The 15661-nt window shown below is 46.9% G+C and overlaps 1 protein-coding gene across 1 annotated transcript in view; it reads right to left on the bottom strand.

The window, feature by feature from the left end:
* Window positions 1–12599, bottom strand: part of gp9 (glycoprotein IX platelet) — a 41032-nt gene extending 28433 nt beyond the window's left edge. The window contains exon 1 of the mRNA XM_078414680.1: window positions 12531–12599. The gene's annotated coding sequence lies outside the window, so the exon portion shown is untranslated. The remainder of the gene's footprint in view (window positions 1–12530) is intronic.
* Window positions 12600–15661: the final 3062 nt, after the last annotated feature.

Here is a 15661-nt window from a genome sequence, read left to right as displayed (position 1 = left end):
GTTCTGAGACACCAAAACCATAACTGAAGTTTCTCATTCCAAAACAAAAACAATACTTGATGCAAATGCTTTCTCTTTCCCTGACTCCAAACTCTTTGGAGTTAACCTGCAATGTTTGGTGCCAATTTAGCGGATGTTTTCAATTTAACACTTGTAGCCAAGATGAGCTGGGGGTTACACTAATGGAAGTGCAATGCTGAGGGAAAGAGGGGATAGCAGAGGGGATGTGCAGGAAGGAACTGCAGATGCTGGTTTAAGCCGAAGATAGACACAAAAAGCTGGAGTAACTCAGTGGGACAGGCAGCATCTCTGGAGAGAAGGAACGGTTGATGTTTTGGGTCGAGACCCTTTATAAACGGCACGGTGGCGCAGCAGTAGAGTTGCTGCCTTACAGCGAATGCAGCGCCGGAGACTCAGGTTTGATCCTGACTACGGGCGTCGTCTGTACGGAGTTTGTACGTTCTCCCCTTGACCTGCGTGGGTTTTCTCCGAGATCTTCGGTTTCTTCCCACACTCCAAAGACGTACAGGTATGTAGGTTAATTGACTGGGTAAATGTAAAAATTGTCCCTAGTGTGTGTAGGATAGGGTTAATGTACGGGGATCGCTGGGCGGTGCGGACTCGGTGGGCCGTAGGGCCTGTTTCCGCACTGTATCTCTAAATCTAAAATAAATCTAAACTCATACCACTGCCCAAGCGAAATATGAGATGCTGTTCCTCCAATTTGCGTTTGGCCTCACTCTGACAACGGGTGAGGCCTAGGACAGAAAGGTCAGCGTGGGAATGGGAGGAGGAAGTAAAGTGTTTGGCAACCGGGAGATCAGGTAGGTCCAGGCGGACTGAGCGAAGGTGTTCAGCAAAACGATCGCCCAGTCTACGTTTAAGTGTCCAATGAGCTGGCGATGGGAGGACATTTACAAGAGCTTTTTTTCAGAGACACAGCAGTGGAGCCTGAACTTTCAGCCGTGCTGTTAAATAAATAAACACATTTATTCACCAACCTGTATCACTCCGGGAAAAACAAAATGGAATGTCTCATGAGTTGGAAAACCAGCAATTAGCCTGGGGGAATAAAGTGGATTCTCTGCTCCACCCTTCTAGACGCTTGAGACAAAAAATATGAAACTTCTAATTTCATTTCTCTACAAGTTCTTGTTTGAATAATTTGATTATTTAAACCTATAACTTCCTTGCTGAACTAGTTGGCGATATTTTAAACTGATTTTAAAGGTATGCTGGAAATACTGGAGAAATATAAGGCGATACTGAGGGTGGAAACAATGAGAAACATTTATCTTTGTTGTAGTGCTATTGGCAGTAGATTGATGTGTGAACCACAACATTATCATTTTAAAGAACTTGCACCTCAATACCCAAAACATTCAGCAGTCTCAGGCAGATGAGCTCCTTAACATTCTATTTGCATGTATCGCCATTTTAGTTTAGAGATACAGTGTGGAAACAGGCTCTTTTGGCCCACCGGGTCCGCGCCGACCAGCGATCCCCGCACATTAACACTATCCTATACCCACTAGGGACAATTTTTATCTTTACCAAGCCAATTTACCTACAAAACCTGTACGTCTTTGGAGTGTGGGAGGAAACCGAAGGTCTCGGAGAAATTCCACGCAGGTCACGGGGAGAACGTACGAACTCTGCACAGACAGCACCCGTAGTTGGGATCGAACCTGGGTCTCCGGCGCTGCATTCGCTGTAAGGCAGCAACTCTACCACTGCGCCACCTTTTGTGAGATGACTTTACACAAACAAGCTTGCTCTGAGCAATATAATGGGACAGGAACATAAAGAAGATGGGACTGAAATTATTTCTGTCAGGGTTAAAGGAGCAGGGATGCACCAGTTAGCTTTACAAAATAATCTGGATCATCCCTTTACCTGCCAGGACTTGTTCTGCTGTTGCTGGGGCAACTCATCATCGGAGTTCTGAATCCACCAGGCCTCACCCAGGCACCTTCTTGGTGCAAGTAGCTAATTGGTTTCAGTTAGATTTGGGCCTAGGCACCCAGTGGCTCAGTCCTCATGCACAAACCTTGGTGCTCAAAGGTCAGGATCTACTCTTTTTTACAGTATTTTCAGCTTAGTTTAGTTTAGTTTAGTTTAGAGATAAAACACGGAAACAGGCCCTTCGGCCTATCGAGTCCACACTAACCAGCGATCCGTGCACATTAACACTACCCTACAAACACTAGGGACAATTTTTGCATTTATACCAAGCCAATTAACCTACAAACCTGTACGTTTTTGGAGTGTGGGAGGAAACCAAAGATCTTGGAGAAAACCCACGTGGGTCACGGGGAGAACATACAAACTCCGTACAGACAAGCACCCGTAGTCAGGATCGAACCCGGTTCTCTGGCGCTGTAAGGCAGTAGCTCTACCGCTGAAGGTATCACAAAATGCTGGAGTTACTCAGTGGGTCAGGCAGCATCTCAGGAGAGGAATGGGTGGCGTTTCGGGTTGAGACCCTTCTTCAGACTGGGGGCAGGGGGAGGGGGCAGGGGTAGGGGGCAGGGTGAGGGGGAAGAGCAGATGGGGGAGGAGAGGAGTATTGCACCAATGCAGGAGGTGTTTGAGCCCAACGGGTCCACTTGGTCTAATATGATTTAACATTCCCTTCCTACTCCCATTCCAACACTTTCATGAGGGCTGCAATTGGTTAGGTTTAGAATTGGTTAGGTCTACACTTCAAAATATTTTTTTTCTCTGGAACGCCGGAGATTGAGGGGAGACCTGATAGAAGTATATAAAATTATGAGAGGCATAGTTAGGGTAGGCAGTCAGTAGCTTTTTTCCCCAGGATGGTAATATCAAATATTCGAGAGGATAGTTTTAAGGCGAGAGGGGCAAAGTTTAAAGGAGATGTGGGGGGGGGGGGAAGTCTTTTACACAGAGAGTGGTGACGCCTAGAACAGAGAATACACTGCCGGGGTGGTAGTGGAGCAGACACGATAGTGGCAGAGAAACATAGAAACATAGAAAATAGGTGCAGGAGGAGGCCATTTGGCCCTTCGAGCCAGCACCGCCATTCATTGTGATCATGGCTGATCATCCACAATCAGTAACTGTGCCTGCCTTCTCCCCATATCCCCTGATTCCACTAGCCCCTAGAGCTCTATCTAACTCTCTTAAATTTAGGAGACTTTTGGATAGGCATATTTTTTAATGCAGGGAATAGAGGGATGTGGGTCATTTACAGGAAGATATGAGTTGGATTGGCATCATGTTTGGCACAGACATTGTGGGCCTAATGACCTGTTCCTGTGCTGTACTGTTCAATGTTTTATGTTCTGTGTTCTAATCATAGGACTGAAATGGCATCAAGGTGCATCTCTGAGGTTTATCCTTTGGCCATTTAGTCTTCTGTCTAATCTGCCACAGTTGTCTTGCTGGCAATGCAGTTGAGTGAAATGATAACATTATCTGTGCCATCAACCACAAGGTCTTAGATTTGCCAGTGCAATGATCAATGTCCTGAAGAGAGCAAGTAGAAGATGACACAAAATGCTGGAGTAACTCAGTGGGGCAGGCAGCATCTCTGGAGAGAAGGAATGGGTGACGTTTTGGGTCGAGACCCTCCTTCAGACTGGTTAGGGATAAGGGAAACGAGAGATATAGACGATGACGTGGAGAGATAAAGAACAACGAATGAAACGTAAACCAGGATCGGCAAAGTATAGTATGCTTGGCAAAACCTTACAGGAAGTCACTGAAGACAAATGTCTCGGTGTCTTTATACAAAACAACCTGAAGTGGAATAAGCAGTCACATTATGCTGCAAACAAATCCACGAAGATGCTTATCTTCGTCCAGAGAAACTTCCAGCATTGTTCCAAAAGTGATTAAATTTTTTTTGTACCAAACAATAGTCCAAACGTACTTGGCGTATGCCTCCGCTGCTTGGAATCCCGGTACCAAGAAAAATAAAGATGTTCTTCAAAATGTTCAACGAAGAATAGCCCGGTTTGTGTACGGCGACTTCACACGATAATCCACTGCAACCAAAATGCTCACCGACTTAAACTGGGACTCCCTTGAAACCAGACGCCAGATGCTCAGATTGACTACCCTTCACAAGATCATCAACAAGGACATCGACCTCGACGCTGACTTGCACGTCAAAGGGAAAACAACAAGATCCAGAAGAAGCCATGACAGGCAACTTGCAGTTCAACAGCACACACCCACTCTCTACATCCAATCATTTTTCCCTGAAGCAATTTCCCTCTGGAATGCCCTCCCACAATCCTCTGTTGACATGCCCACCTACGCAACCTTCAAGACCCCCATCCAGGCCCACAGACTGCACAGCCCCCGCTAGACCAAACCCACTCTCGTCACACACTCCAAAGACGTACAGGTCTGTAGGTTAATTGGTATGGTATAATTTTAAATTGCACCTTGCGTGTGTTGGATAGTGAGGATTGGTGAGCGGGGTTCGCTGGTCGGTGCGGACTCGGTGGGCCGAAGGGCCTGTTTCCGTGCTGTGTCACTAAGCTAATGAGGTATTAGCTTGCTACTTGCCCTTGTTGCTACTGTCAGGGAGGAAGTACAAAAGCACTGGTCCACACCACCAGGTCAGGAACAGCTACTTTCATAAAACCATCGACTGTGAACCGACCTGCACAATCCTAACCCTACCTCAGCAACAGAACACTGCGGGTCACCTCTTACACTATTCACACCTTGTTTCTATTGTGTTTTTGCACAAATTAATTCCTCTTTCTTTTCACAGTCTTGTACAATTTATGTAAACTTACACCGACGAGCCAAAATTTTATGACCACTGACAGGTGAAGTGAATAACATTGATTATCTTGTTACAATGGAACCTGTCAAGGGGTTGGATATATTAGGCAGCAAGTGAACAGTCAGTTCTTGAAGTTGATGTGTTGGATGCAGGAGAAGTGGGCAGGAGTAAAGACCTGAGCGACTTTGACAAGGGCCAAATTGTTATGGCCAGACGACTGGGTCAGAGCATCTCTGAAACGGCAAGGCTTGTGGGGTGCTGCTAAAGGATCTGCTGCTAGTGTTTTGGTGCCAGATACCACAGGACACCAGGGTCTTGTGGAGTCCATGCCTCGGCGGCTCGGCGCTGTTTTGGTGGCACATGGAGGACCAACAGCATATTAGGCAGGTGGTCATAATGTTTTGGCTCATCAGTGTATGTTCACTGCGTTGAGAGTCTATGTGCTTCAGATGCTGCTGCCAACAAGCTTTTCTTTGTATCTGTACCATACCATACTTGTGCATTGACAATAAACTTCACTGGTCAGATTGAAGACAGACACAAAAAGCTGGAATAGCTCAGTGGGTCAGACAGCATCTCTGGTGAAAAGGAATAGGTGACGTCACAGGTCGAGACCCTTCTTCAGACTATTTCTTCGCTGGACGTTATCAAAACATTTTATAAGATTATTAAGGGGTTGGACATGTTAGAGGCAGGAAGCATGTTCCCAATGTTGGGGGAGTCCAGAACCAGGGGCCACAGCTTAAGAATAAGGGGTAGGCCATTTAGAACAGAGATGAGGAAAAACTTTTTCAGTCAGAGAGTTGTAAATCTGTGGAACTCTCTGCCTCAGAAGGCAGTGGAGGCCAATTCTCTGAATGCATTCAAGAGAGAGCTAGATAGAGCTCTTAAGGATAGCGGAGTCAGGGGGTATGGGGAGAAGGCAGGAACGGGGTACTGATTGAGAATGATCAGCCATGATCACATTGAATGGTGGTGCTGGCTCAAAGGGCCGATTGGCCTACTCCTGCACCTATTGTCTATTGTCTATTGGACAGATTGCTTCCTGGTCCTTACAACGATGAAAGTCTGCTGTCGATTGTCATTGGGAATGAAGAAAGATCTTTCCTGATGTCAATGGTGGGATCAGGGGCCATTCTCCGAGGCCACACATCTCTGGGGAAATGATCTGCCTTCTCCCCAGATAGACACAAAAAGCTGGAGTAACTCACTGGGTCAGGCTGTATCTCTGGAAAAAGCTGCCTGACCCGCTGAGCTACTCCGTCATGTTGAGTCTATCTTCGGTATAAACCAGCATCTGCAGTTCCTTCCCACACATTTTGCCTTCTCCCCAGCCTGTGTTTGGAAGGTGGCAAAATTCATCAGTTCTTGTGACCCATCTAGTTGCCTACATTTTTTCTAAATCTGTTAAGTAAGATTGCTGTGTAGGAGCGAACTTCAGATGCTGGTTTACACCAACGTTGGACCGAAAATGCTGGAGTAACTCAGCGGGACAGGCAGCATCTCTGGAGAGAAGGAATGGGTGACGTTTTGGGTCGAGGCCCTTCTTCAGACTGAGAGCCAGAGGAAAGGGAGACACAGAGATATGGAAGGGTAAGGTGTGAAAATGATAGATCAAAGGGGGTGAAGTTCAAGGAAAATGTAGAATAGATCATTGTTAGCTGAGAGGAAGGTGAAAACGAGGCATACAATCAGTAAAATGTAATCATGAGAAAACAGTCAAACTGGTCGGAGAACTAGGACGGGGGAGATGGAGAGAGAAGGAAAGCAAAGGTTACTTGAAGTTAGAGAAGTCAACATTCATATTGCTGGGTTGTAAGCTGCCCAAGCAAAATATGAGGTTAATGAGTAGCAATGTCGAAGCTATCAATACAAGGCAGGACTTTCAAATGAAGAAAGACTGGATAGACTCGGCTTGTACTCGCTGGAATTTAGAAGAATGAGGGGGGATCTTATAGAAACTTACAAAATTCTTAAGGGGTTGGACAGGCTAGATGCAGGAAGATTGTTCCCGACGATGGGGAAGTCCAGAACAAGGGGTCACAGTTTAAGGATAAGGGGGAAGTCTTTTGGGACCGAGATGAGAAAGTTTTTTTTCACACAGAGAGTAGTGAATCTGTGGAATTCTCTGCCACAGAAGGTAGTTGAGGCCAGTTCATTGGCTATATTTAAGAGGGAGTTAGATGTGGCCCTTGTGGCTAAAGGGATCGGGGGTATGGAGAGAAGGCAGGTACAGGATACTGAGTTGGATGATCAGCCATGATCATATTGAATGGCGGTGCAGGCTCGAAGGGCCGAATGGCCTACTCCTGCACCTATTTTCTATGTTTCTATGTCTAAGGTCCAAGCTCAAATATTGATGGCATTACAGTCAGGGGCAGGGTTGATCTCTGCACTCAAAATATACTTAATATACTTGAATTTCTAGGTTATGTTTTTCTGACTTTTCTTCAGGAGATCGAGACCCGAGAAGCATGTCGTCAGGACAACAACCTCTCCCTCAATGTTAGTCGTCTGCGTCAATGGTGCTGGAGACAGTCAAGAGCTTCAAGTTCCTATGTTTAAATGCCTCTATTTCCTCAGAAGACCAAACAAAACAGGTATTTATTCACAAAATGCTGGAGTAACTCAGCAGGTCAGGCAGCATCTCGGGAGAGAAGGAATGGGTGACGTTTCAGGTCGAGACCCTTCTTCAGACTGATGTCAGGGGGGCGGGACAAAGGAAGGATATAGGTGGAGACAGGAAGATAGAGGGAGATCTGGGAAGGGGGAGGGGAAGAGAGGGACAGAGAGACTATCTAAAGTTGGAGAAGTCGATGTTCATACCACTGGGCTGCAAGCTGCCCAGGAGAAATATGAGGTGCTGTTCCTCCAATTTCCAGTGGGCCTCACTATGGCACTGGAGGAGGCCCATGACAGAAAGGTCAGACTGGGAATGGGAGGGGTAGTTGAAGTGCTCGGCCACTGGGAGATCAGATTGCATGTCTCCAATGCCTCTTGCCAATGTTGTACACCTACTGTAGAAAGCAGCTTGGGATGGCAACTGCTCTGCCCGAGACTGCAAGAAATTGCAGAGAGTTGTGAACACAGTCAGTCCATCACACAAACCAGCCTCCCTCCCCATCATAGCACAAAGTGCTGAAATAGGGGCGTAGTGGTCGGGCTACCGCCTTAGAGACCCGGGGTTGATTCTGACTGAGGATGCTTGCGTTCACGGAGTTTGAACGTTCTCCCCGTGACCTGCATGGGTTTGTTTCCGAGATCGCCGGTTTCCTCCCACACTCCAAAGACGTACAGGTTTGTAGGTTAATTGGCTTGGTATAAAGGGGCTGGACACGTTAGAGGCAGGAAACATGTTCCCAATGTTGGGGGAGTCCAGAACCAGGGGCCACAGTTTAAGAATAAGGGGTAGGCCATTTAGAACGGAGATGAGGAAAAACAGGTGGCGGTGGAGGCCAATTCTCTGAATGCATTCAAGAGAGAGCTAGATAGAGCTCTTAAGGATAGTGGAGTCAGGGGGTATGGGGAGAAGGCAGGAATGGGGTACTGATTGAGAATAATCAGCCATGATCACATTGAATGGTGGTGCTGGCTCGAAGGGCCGAATGGCCTACTCCTGCACCTATTGTCTATTGTCTAAATGTGGATTGTCCCTAGTGGGTGTTGGGTAGTGTTAATGTGCGGGGATCGCTGGATGGTGCGGACTTGGTGGACCGAAGGGCCTGTTTCCTTGCTGTATCTCCAAACTAAGCTAAACTAGACTCATTGGGTCATGCAGAATCTATGGAGGAATTGGATAGGCGATGTTTCGGATCAGGTCCCTTCTCAAGACAGACTGTAGTAAGGGGCAGAAAGCTGGAAGACGGGGGGGGGGGGGGGGGGGGGGGGGAGGGAGGAGAGGGGTGGGATAGTGGAAGAAATGCTTGGTGGTGGGGGTGGAGTCATATTTAAAAGGAAACGGGAAGTAAAGTGTTACTTAAATTGGAGAATTCAATGTTTATTCAATGAGGTGCTGTTCCTCCAAGTTGCGTGAGCTCTCAATCTGTCAGTGACAGAATGGAAAGGGGAGTTAAATGGTTAGCAACTGAGAGATGCAGCAGGCCATGGCGGACTGAGCACAAATGGTTGCAAAACGGACGCTCAGTCTACGCTTGAATTAGCTGATTTAACAGAGACCTCATCAGGAACACTAAATGCCTGTCTTACCTCTGGAAGGGCTACTACAGGGGTCCTTGTATGGAGGTGAGGGAGGAGATGTAGGGATGGGTGTTACCGGGAACGTACTTGGTCCAAGGTGTAGCCATGAGCATTTGCACGAGCCTCAGCGACGCCTGTCTTTCTGTTGGTTACGTCTTTGTTCTGAACGTACACTGGCACCATCCCCTAACTCTAAGCCACATCGATGACTGCATTGTTGCAGCCACATGCACTCATGCAGAACCCATTGATTTAATCACCTTTATTCCTTTCGTACATCTATCTATTATATTACTAAAACTCTCGTCTTGTATATATATTCCTATATTTGATTGTATATCGGTTTGATCCCAAAATACAGCCAAAACTGTACATGATAGCACAACAATTTTAGGCCCACCCTACTCACCATTCCCCTGCGGTCTCGATTGATCAAGTTTTGTTACATTTTAAAAGCAATTAACTTAATAAACTTTGATAAATGCACTCCCCCCCCCTCACCATGAGGAACGGTGCCCGTCCCGGCGTGACCCGCACCTGACCTTCCTCCCATGGTGCAGCGCGGCGGCAGAGGGTCAAAGAAGATGGCCGTCGCTGTCGAGTTGCTGCTGCAGGAGAGGTTTCCACCCAACAGGTCCATGGCTCGCTCTGGCCGCCGCGATGGCCGCCCGGGGCTGGGGTGAGTGGCTCCCTCTCCCATTTCCACTCCCACCTCGTCCACCCACCCCCCCAGCGGAGACTCCCCGGTCAGCAACGGGATCCATGGGTCATCAGTTGGGGGAGGGTTGCCGGGCCCGCAGGGGAAGTTTGCACCCAAAGGGTCCACGCCCGTCTAGTTACTATTAAAATACAAAGTACTTGTGCTATAACACCAGGATAAGCGCTCAACCAAGAAAACCAAACCCAAAGCCAAAGTACTACCTAAACTGATCACACAAACTTATGCTAAGGACAATAACTAACTCCATATGCAATAAACCGCTACCTACTGGTTACCAATCACATTCAAAGAAAACTATGTCGATGCAAGTATACCATCGGAGTTTATCAAGTGGGTACCTCCCTTCACTGTTTTGTTGAGTTCGGCCCACGACACCTCGGGAAGACTCAACTGTTGGTTCTGACATCCCAGAACAACCCCCCCTCAATACCTGCTCTCAGCAGCTATGCTACCAGTATTTACTAAATAAAAAGCTACTAAACTCCTATCCTGCCCTCAAATTCATGGGCTATCTCTGACACCTTGCTCCCCTTTCTTGAACTCTGCCTCCATCACAGGGGCAGATTGTCAATTGACATCTATTGCAAACCCACTGACTCCCACAGTTTCTGTGACTATACCTCCTCCCAACTTCCTTCTTGCAAGGCCACCACCCCTTACTCTCAATCTCTCCATCTCCCCTGCATCTGCTCCCAAGCCAAGGCTTTCAACTCTGGGACGTCCAAGATGGCCTCCTTCAGTAAACACGGCTCGCCCTTCTTCCCCCATTCCTCCTCCCCCTTCTTCCTCCATCTCCCCCTTTCTTTCCCCCCACTCTCTCCCCTGTGCCCCACCTGGCTTTGCATCAATTTCTCCCCTTCACCTACATTCCTTCCTCTAGGTTCACAACTCTTTAATCCAATTGTCCCAGACTTGCTGTCTTCTCATCTCTGGGCTTTGTCCAACCATCTGCATGTCAAAACCACCCTTCACCCGTATCCACCCAATACTTGGAGGTAGACACAAAATGCTGGAGTAACTCAGCGGGTCAGGCAGCATCTCTGGAGAGAAGGAATGGGTGACGTTTCGGGAGTCTGAAGAAGGGTCTCGACCCGAAACATCATCCATTCCTTCTCTCCAGAGATGCTGCCTGACCTGCTGAGATACTCCAGCATTTTGTGTCTGCCTTCGATGTTAACCAGCATCTGCAGTTTTTTTCCCTACACCTATTACTTGCCAGGCGTTGTCCTGCCGCTCCTCTCTTCCAGCTTTCTTTGCCCTCCCCTCCACAGAATCAGTCTGAAGAAGGGACCCGACCCAAAACGTCACCCATCCACGTTCTCCAGAGATGCTGCCTGACCCACTCCAGCACATTGTGCTGTTCTTTGCAAACCAGCAACTGCAGCTCCATGTTTCTACCCATTCATCCTCTTTTCATCTTTAGCCTTTATAGACAATAGACAATAGACAATAGGTGCAGGAGTAGGCCATTTGGCCCTTCGAGCCAGCACCACCATTCAATGTGATCATGGCTGATCATTCTCAATCAGTACCCCGTTCCTGCCTTCTCCCCATACCCCCTGACTCCGCTATCCTTAAGAGCTCTATCTAGCTCTCTCTTGAATGCATTCAGAGAATTGGCCTCCACTGCCTTCTGAGGCAGTGAATTCCTTTGTCACTTACTCCACTCATCTACCAACCAGACCTCCCTTGCCTGAATCCATCCATCCACCACTTTCCAGGCTTTGTTCCGCCTCCCACCTCTTTCTCGGCTTTCTCCTCATACTACAATCAGTGTGAAGAAGGGTCTTGACTCAAAACATTGACTATCTATTCCCTCCACAGATGCTGCCTGACCCCCCCCCCCCCCCGAGTTACTCCAGCATTTTATGTTCTGCTCAAGATTCCAGAATCTGTAGTTTCTTGTCGATTCCCCAGAGTATTAAATGGACCTCCCATATGGGAGGGCTGAATTCTCCATCTTCAACTTAATCTTGCCACAGCTTGCCAAGCTACCGACAACCGGCGACCCCAATCGTCGCGACTTAGGACGTCCACCTACGACCGCTTTTGCCCTGCCTGATATATGGTACCATTTCCCTCGGTAGGATGTAAAACAAAGTATCTCAGTAGACCCTACGATATTAAACCAATACCAATACCAAATAAATATCTTGAGTCTCATCAAAAGGGCAGCACGGTGGCGCAGCGGTAGAGTTGCTGCCTTACAGCGCTTACAGCGCCAGGGGCCCGGGCTCGATCCCGACCACAGGGGTTGTCTGAACAGAGTCTGTACGTTCTCCCCGTGACCGCGTGGGTTTTCTCCGACATCTTCAGTCTCCTCCCACACTCCAAAGACTTACAGGTTAATTGGTTTGGTATAAATGTAAATTGTCCCTAATGAGTGTCGGAAAGTGTGGGGATCGCTGGTCGGTGTGGACTCGGTGGGCCGAAGGTCCTGTTTCCGTGCTGTATCTATAAACTAAACTAAATTGGGTGAACTATAACAGTGATCCATTGCCTATACAGCAGCAAATGAAAACATCTCAAATGAACAAAACAATACTAATACTTAAATAATAAGAACAATTTATAGGTAATGTTTACTCCGTAGAGTAAGACAGTTAATACACAGACAGTTAGACACAAAAAGCTGGAGTAACTCAGCGAGACAGGCAACATCTCTGGAGAGAAGGAATGGGTGATGTTTCAGGTTGAGACCCTTCTCCAGAGATGCTGCCTATCCCGCTGAGTTACTCCAGCTTTTAGTGTCTATCTTCGGTTTAAACCAGCATCTGCAGTTCCTTCCTACACAATACACAGACAGTTAATCCACCAACATTTATGTCTCTCTCAAAAACTTACAAAGTTGTCCGGTGATCATGCTGTATTCTTCGCCGATGAAAGGAATGGTGCCTCTCCAGTAGTTGAGCCCTAGTTGAACTCAGTACAATGCTTTAGTTGGATTGCCTATGAGACCAGTCCACAAGGGCTTCTTTGCAGTTGGAAAACATGCAATAAACATGGCAATCACTGATGTGATCAGCCAGCTGCGATAATCTCACACACAAAAACACCCACGTGATCAAGGGGAACTAAATGTTTTTGGAAGATAAGAATTCCCTGACAAGTTAATTGAACCTCTTTAACCGCTTTAAAAAACACGTGGCATTTCTAATATGGTCTATTATTAAAGTTAAAATAGTTTACTATTCTTGCATTTCCATCATGTTACTCAAAAAGCAGAAAGAGCAATTGTGTCACATTGCAAAGTATGATAGAGCTAAGTGTTTTATTTACTAAGTATACAGTAGATATTGCACTGAAGCTTAAAAACAAAAATGCCAGAAAGGGCAAAGAAGAATGATAATGCAAATTCAGGAATAAATAACCATAGTTTAGAGAAACATGTGCTCTAACTAATGAAAGGTATCAAACATCAGCATTATTGTTGCAAACACGTTCGATAAACCCTTGTCTTCTGTTAACTCTGTCTCCCTCTTCTGAAGAATTGGGGGAACTGCGTGTACATCCGATCACATTTAACTTTAAATTTGCTGTTCATTGGTTGCTACAATTGTTCTGTCAAAGGCCAAGCTCAAATTTGGGGGAGGGGGGAATGGGGGTGGAGGCAGGGGTGGGGGGAGGGTGGAATGGGTGTGGAGGCAGGGGAGGGGCAAGTGGGGGTGGGGTAGGGGGAATGGAGTGGGTCAATGGGGGGAGGAGGGGGGGATAAGGGGGATTGCGGGTGCTAGACCAATACAGGAGATGCTTTGGGTCCACGGCTCGCTCTGGCTGCAGGGCTGGCGCCACAGGGCCGACGTCAGTGACACCCTCTCCCTTTCCCTGTCCCCCCTCAACGAGGAATGGGCCCAACGGGTCCACTTGGTCTAGTTTAACTTTAAATTTGATGTTCATTGGTTGCTACAATTGTTCCATCAAAGTCAATGCTCAAATTCTGTTGTCAAGAATCTCTTCACAATATTGTTTCTTTGTGTGGGAAAGAACTGCAGATGCTGGTTTAAATCGAAGGTAGACACAAAATGCTGGAGTAACTCAGCGGGATAGATTACATCTCTGGAGAGAAGGAATGGGCGAAGTTTAGGGTCGAGACCCTTCTTCAGACCCTTTGTTCCTTTGTTTTTCCTTTCTGGGAAATCCACTCTTCACAGCAGCAAAATTGTGAGCAATTTTGGGCCCCATATCTGAGGAAGGATGTGCTGGCTCTGGAGAGCCTCCAGAGGAGGTTTACAAGAATGATCCCAGGAATGAGTGGGTTAACCTATGATGAGCATGTGTCGGCACTGGGCCTCCGCTCGCTGGAGTTTAGAAGGATGAGGGGGGACCTCATAGAAACTTACTGAAAGTGAAAGGCTTGGGTAGAGTGGATGTGGAGAGGATGTTTCCACTAGTGGAAAAGTCTAGGACCAGAGGCCATAGCCTCTGAATTAAAGGATGTTCCTTTGGGTAGGAGATGAGGAGGAATTTCTTTAGTCAGAGGGTGGTAAATCTGTGGCATTGATAGCTAGAGATGACTGTGGAGGCCAAGTCAGTGGATATCAATGGATATAAGGCAGAGATAGATAGATTCTTGATTAGTATGGGTGACAGGGGTATGGAGAGAAGGCAGGAGAATGGGGTTGAGAGGGAGAGATAGATCAGACATGATTGAATGACGGAGTAGACTTGATGGGCCAAATGGCCTAATTCTTCTCCTATCATTTATGAACTCACTTAAGGAGCTAGAATTGAGATTGTCATTGTAAAGCCTTTCAAGTGTGTTCATGTTTTTAGGATTTTAAGGCGTTTAAAAAAAATTAATGAGAGGATTTAGGGATTGCATCAGCTTTGTAAGTAGCCAGATGTAATAAGTCGGGAATTTAACTCCATTTGGCAAGCAGAATTAATTTATTAAACCTATTCATTCTCTCTCCCACCCACCATCATTTTTACTGGTGTACACATAGTAAACTGTCGCCAACTGTCCCGTATTAGCCGGGTTAGACAATAGACAATAGGTGCAGGAGGAGGCCATTCGGCCCTTCGAGCCAGCACCGCCATTCAATGTGATCATGGCTGATCATTCTCGTTTTCCCGTATTTTGGGCTAAATTGGTTTGTCCCATACGAGACCTCCTTTGTCCTGTATTAGGCCGCTGTCGGCCCGTGGGCCACTGTAGGTCGGGACAGTGTAGGCTAATGGAGTGTGTTCGGGGAGCAGGGCCGAGTGTGTTCACCTAATGGAGGTTAAGCAGCAACCCGCCTCCTGGCGCGGGCGGCCGCCATTGGTGGAGCGGGAGCACATGGCCCATGGCTGGGTGAGGTCACGTGGGGCGCGGGGCGGTGACATCACCTTGTCCCGTATTTGGGAGTGAGATAGTTGGCAACCCTATGTACACAGTCCTGAATTAACTGGATGTCTTAGTATTATCAAAGTCATTTGGGGCCTATGATTCAAGTTTGACCTCAGTGCAGTTTTAATGGGCCTTTGGGCAGTTTTTCCATGTGGATGATCTACATGGGCAAGAGGAAACGTAATCTGTGGGCAAGAGGAAAAGACTCAAAAATATAAGTGCACAAATTCAAAACCAAAAATCCAACAGATGCTAACAATTTGAAATAAAAACACAGAAAATGCTGGAAAGACTCAGTAGGTGAAGCAACCCATTTATTTTAATGAACATTTCGACATGTATAGAAAAGACAGATATAGGACGAGGATTATATTCAACATACGCAAAAATTGACAACAGATCCTGTGTCCATCACAGTTTGCAGACTAGGCCGAAGCAGCCATTTCCCATGTGCCAATGTGAAACAACTTTATTTTATTGTCGGAATGAATAATTAACAGAGCAAGGGGCAAATTAATGTAGAAACCAAGTAGGAACAATGCACAGCCCATTTTCACATTGTATTTTTTCCATCTCCTACGTGGGTTCGTACAGGAAGTCACGATCACCAACCAGCTGTGCCCTTCAGATAAAGAGGAAACTG

Source organism: Rhinoraja longicauda, chromosome 17, assembly GCF_053455715.1.
Source record: "Rhinoraja longicauda isolate Sanriku21f chromosome 17, sRhiLon1.1, whole genome shotgun sequence".
In the NCBI taxonomy this organism is placed as follows: domain Eukaryota; kingdom Metazoa; phylum Chordata; class Chondrichthyes; order Rajiformes; family Arhynchobatidae; genus Rhinoraja; species Rhinoraja longicauda.
This window is presented reverse-complemented; position numbering and strand designations above follow the sequence as displayed.